Genomic DNA, 6,000 nt, shown 5'->3' on the forward strand with positions numbered 1-6,000 from the left:
TTTATTGACTTAGTGCATGTTTACAGAGCATCTACTCACTACAGGAACTCGTTACTGTATTGAGGTGAACATGGTACATTCATTAAATCATGTCATCCTCTCAACAAAACTCCGAGGGAGGTACTTGTTCTCATTTTACAGATAAGTCGATGGTAGCCTGGTGCAGCAAAGTACCGTGCCTTGGCCCTAACGCTAGGAAGTCATAGAACCAGCACTGGAGCTTCCAGTGCTGTCACCCTGAGCCTGTGCTCCTCGGCAGCTCCTGCCCCTGTGCCCAAGACTGGGGCCAAGAGAAGAGGGCAGCGGGTCCCCAAGTGCAGATCAACAGTTGGCTGGGATTGTTACATGAAGAGGGAGAATTCTCTTTCGGAAATGAGTTGAGGACATTCTGGAAAGTGAGATGGTTGATCAAGTTTGATAATCCCAGTTGAGGTCTGAAGTGAGGTGGGACTCTAAGTTAATGAGGCTGACTTTATGTGCCTTATAACCTGGTTTAGGAGGCAATTCTGAAGTGTATTCCCACTTCATCATCATCTGCCTGCAGTTGAGGCTGCGGATACCTCTACAACTGTGGCTCCTGCATTATTAAGTCTAGAGGGAGACATAGAAGTATACTATGCCAACACAGTGAGCACAAAGGGACGTTCGTTAATACTCAGTGTGTTTGGTAACTTTTAAACACTTAGTAGATACTATACCAAGTACAGGAAATTAAAAACAAAACCAGAGATGGTACCTCCCCTCATGGAACTTATGGTCTAGAGGACAAGACAGACTTTTGTTAGACCCATTCAATGGATATATAATTACAAAATGGGACACTTTTTTATTTTTTTAATTTGAAAGAAAGGGACAAAGTTCCATGAGAGGATAGGACAAAGGTGAGGAAGACTTCCACAAGAAGTGATGGGAATTTAAAGGAGAGAGCCGAATAGAGGCTAAATGTGTGTGTGTGTTAGTGGAATGAGAGATGGGAAGTGTTCTAGACTGAAGAAGAAGTGTGTGCCCAGACCCTGGGATGGGATGAAAGAAGTAACAGTCCAGCAGGACTTCTATAAAGAGCTGGCGCCTTGAGTTTCCCCTTGGCTGGCATGCAGCTGCCTCTGAAAGGTGCCAGTGGCCTATAACTCCCCCTCATCTACAGCCAAGTTCAAAGAGAATAGATGTCACCTCTAGTAAGATCTTCCTCAGAGCCTGCTGCAGTCCCTATCTTGCAAAGGGGAGCATTGTTCAGCTATGAGAAATCAACTTCCCACTGCCCCAGAGAGCCCTGAGGTATACCTGAGGACTGGAGCCTGCACAGGTTAGAAGCTGCAGTAACAGAACCACGGTTTGCCATCCGCTGGGGGGGATCAGTCCCTTACTTAGGGAATTCAACACATGTTTACTGAGTATTCACAATATTCCAGAAGCATAGGAGAGAGATAAGACAGAGACAACCCTTCTATTAAAGAGTGCATGGTCTACAAGAGAAAACACACCCACAGGCGTGCAATTGTAAATAATAGACTAGGATAATGCTTTAGAGTCCTGGCCAGCACGGGCGGAGAGGCCCCTCACTCAGATTCTGGATGTCAGGGAAAGCTTCTTGGAAGAGTTGAGGGTTGAGAAAACTGTTGGCCGAGTAATAGGAGTCTCCCACCCAAAGAAGGGCCATCAGTAGCTCCATTAGAGGGAACAGTAAGTGCAAAATCATGGGTGTGTGCAAAATACAACAACAGTTCCACAATGTATTGGGATACAAGGAGCATTTAGCCTTCTGAGTCAATATCCCACCTGGAAGAAGGCCTTTGATTCAGCCTCGTCTCTGCTTCATCTGCAGTAATATTGCTTCCTGTTTTTTTTTTTTTCCAGCGTTATTGAGAGATAATTGACATACAAGATTATACTGTATACACAGTGATGATTTGATACGTGTATATATTTCAAAATGTTTACCTCGATAAGGTTAGTTAACGTCTCCTGTCCTCACATAATTACCATTTTGTTGTCCTTGCTGTTACGGTGAGACTATATAGTTAACCCTAGTTATCTTACCGTAATTAGATCCCCAGAATTTATTCACCTTATAACTGAAACTTTGTGGCCTTTGACCGACGTGCTCCCGTTTCCTTCTCCTCACAGCCTCCGCCAGGCAACCACACTTCTACTCTGTTTCTGTGAGTTTTATATTTTTAGATTCCACATATAAGAGAGATCGTACAGTATTTGTCTTCCTCTGTCTGACTTATTAGCCTGATGCACCTGTGCTTTCTGCTTCCAAACTCATCTTATATGGCCTCCCTAGGTGCCATGAGACGTCCTGACAAAACTCCTGTCTGGATACTGGGTGTCTTTGGGTTTGGGGCTGCAGGCATGGTCAGTGTGGGAGTTATTGACACAATTACTGGGAGGTTTGGGGGGCTGCTGAGCTCTGGAGGACATTTCCATGGCACACATCTCCAAGAGAGGTGACAGGACAGGTGCTAGGAATCCTTTCCCCAACTCTCAGTTCAAAGCCACTGGCTCTAGCACTCATCGGGGAGTCACCTTTTCCCCCTTTGGTATTCATGGGGGGATTTTCTTCATTGTATCTCTGTTGTATTGTTTTATATACATATAGAGCCTCTCCTGCTAGACTGGGAAATTGCAGAGGGCTCTGTCTAGTTGATTTGGGGCATAGTGTCAAGTAGTGTTTATAGGCAGAGCTTTGAAGCTCTTGCATTTCTACCACCTCCCTGCAGGTAGGTAACTGTACACACTGAGCCCCCTGTTCCTTCTTTTTTTTTTTCTTTAAAGATTTGATGAAAGTTCATAATAATGCAATTGACAAGGAAATTTAGTTATTTCTGAGATATACATTTTAAAGTAATAACTAGAATTATGACTTATAACATTATACCAGAACATATAAGATTTTTAGAAATTTCATGTAATGCCTGAAACATTTATATTAACATATTTCCATACAAATAACCCAATGAAAGTTTAGTATTAGTTGTTTTGTTTGTTTGTTTTTTTGTACTGCAGGTTCTTATTAGTCATCAATTTTATACACATCAGTGTATACATGTCAATCTCAATCGCCCAATTCAGCACCCCACCATCCCCACCCTACCGCAGTTTTCCCCCCTTGGTGTCCATATGTCTTTTCTCTACATCTGTGTCTCAACTTCTGTCCTGCTAACCGGCTCATCTGTACCATTTTTCTAGGTTCCACATACATGCATTAATATACGATATTTGTTTTTCTCTTTCTGACTTACTTCACTCTGTATGACAGTCTCTAGATCCATCCACGTCTCAACAAATGACTCAATTCCGTTCCTTTTTATGGCTGAGTAATATTCCATTGTATATAGGTACCACAACTTCTTTATCCATTCAGCTGTCGATGGGCATTTAGGTTGCTTCCATGACCTGGCTATTGTAAATAGTGCTGCAATGAACATTGGGGTGCATGTGTCTTTTTGAATTATCGTTTCCTCTGGGTATACGCCCAGTAGTGGGATTGCTGGATCATATGGTAAATCTGTTTTTAGTTTTTTAAGGAACCTCCATACTGTTCTCCATAGTGGCTGTATCAATTTACATTCCCACCAACAGTGCAGGAGGGTTCCCTTTTCTCCACACCCTCTCCAGCATTTGTTGTCTGTAGATTTTCTGATGATGCCCATTCTAACTGGCGTGAGGTGATACCTGATCGTAGTTTTGATTTGCATTTCTCTAATAATTAGTGATGTTGAGCATCTTTTCATGTGCTTCTTGGCCATCTGTATGTCTTCTTTGGAGAAATGTCTATTTAGGTCTTCTGCCCATTTTTGGATTGGGTTGTTTGTTTCTTTAATATTGAGCTGCATGAGCTGTTTATATATTTTGGAGATTAATCCTTTGTCCGTTGATTCGTTTGCAAATATTTTCTCCCATTCTGAGGATTGGAAAAGAAGAAGTAAAACTGTCACTGTCTGCAGATGACATGATACTATACACAGAGAATCCTACAGATGCCACCAGAAAACTACTAGAGCTAATCAATGAATTTGGTAAAGTTGCAGGATACAAAATTAATGCACAGAAATCTCTTGCATTCCTATACACTAATGATGAAAAATCTGAAAGAGAAATTAAGGAAACACTCTCATTTACCATTGCAACAAAAAGGATAAAATACCTAGGAATAAACCTACCCAGGGAAACAAAAGAACTGTATGCGGAAAACTATAAGACACTAATGAAAGAAATTAAAGATGATACCAACAGATGGAGAGATATACCATGTTCTTGGATTGGAAGAATCAATACTGTGAAAATGACTATACTACCCAAAGCAATCTACAGATTCAATGCAATCCTTATCAAATTACCAATGGCATTTTTTTACAGAACTAGAACAAAAAAATCTTAAAATTTGTATGGAGACACAGAAGACCCCAAATAGCCAAAGCAGTCTTGAGGGAAAAAAACGGAGCTGGAGGAATCAGACTCCCTGACTTCAGACTATACTACAAAGCTAGAGTAATCAAGACAATATGGTGCTGGCACAAAAACAGAAATATAGATCAATGGAACAGGATAGAAAGCCCAGAGATAAACCCACGCACCTATGGTCAACTAATCTATGACAAAGGAGGCAAGGATATACAATGGAGAAAAGACAGTCTTTTCAATAAGTGGTGCTGGGAAAACTGGATAGCTACATGTAAAAGAATGAAATTAGAACACTCCCTAACACCATACACAAAAATAAACTCAAAATGGATTCGAGACCTAAATGTAAGACTGGACGCTATAAGACTCTTAGAGAAAAACATAGGAAGAACACTCTTTGACATAAATCACAGCAAGATCTTTTTTGATCCACCTCCTAGAGTAATGGAAATAAAAACAAAAATAAACAAATGGGACCTAATGAAACTTCAAAGCTTTTGCACAGCAAAGGAAACCATGAACAAGACGAAAAGACAACCCCTGTTCCTTCTTGCAACGTCGTTTAGTCTCTTTCTGTAAGAAATGCCTTTGGGATTTTGATAGGGCTTGCACTGACTCTGTAGATCACTTTGGGTAGTATGGGCATTTTCACAATATTTTCTTTCAATCCATGAACAAGAAATGTCTTTCCATTTGTTTCCATCTTCTTTAATTTCTTCCCTCAATACTTTATAGTTTTCAGTGTATGTCTTCACTTCCTTAGTTAAGTTTATTCCTAAGTATTTTATTCTTTATGATGCTCTTTGAAATTGAGATTGTTTTCATCATTTCCTTATCAGGTAGTTTGTAATTAGTGTATAGAAACACAACTGATTTTTCAGTGGTGACTTTGTATTCTACAGCTTTACTGAATTTATTAGGTCTAACAGTTTTTTGTGGAGTCTTTAGGGTTTTGAAAAAACAGGTCTAAAATTCACATGGCGCCATAGTAATTCCCCCAAATTATTCCACACATTTAATAAAATATGAATTTAAAAAATCTAAAGAGCTTATCACCGAAGTTGACAAAATTATTCTAAAATTTATTGGGAAAACTAAAGTGCTGAGGAAGCATTTTAAATCAAGTGGAAAGGATGGATGACTCAATAAAAGGCACCGGAATATTGACATCCAGATGGGGAGGGAGACTAATTCAGATCTCTGTTTCACGCAATATTCAATAATGAATTTCAGTTGGATTAAATATCTTAATTGAAATGCAAAATTTAACATGCCCTTTACAAAATAGGAGACTAACTTTACGACCTTGGAGTGGGAAAAGATTTCCCTTTTTTAAAATGCTAGAATTTTATCTCTACAATTTTTTACCAAAATTTTTGGAAAAGATCGAAATTATTCCTAGTCCTAAAAACAAAGTTTTCTCAAATCTGAGGATAGTCATTTTCTAGTTGTTTGTTTTTTAAGAAATCAAAATTGGACTATGAATTGCTCAGAGTCTTCTTTTTTTTCTTTTTTTTCCATGATGAAATGTAGCTGTGGCATTTACTATTAGAAATATCTTACTGGAATCAGGGCTCGGTAGACAGTTTAAGT

The sequence above is a fragment of the Eschrichtius robustus genome, chromosome 19 (genome assembly GCF_028021215.1).
Source record: "Eschrichtius robustus isolate mEscRob2 chromosome 19, mEscRob2.pri, whole genome shotgun sequence".
Lineage (NCBI taxonomy): Eukaryota > Metazoa > Chordata > Mammalia > Artiodactyla > Eschrichtiidae > Eschrichtius > Eschrichtius robustus.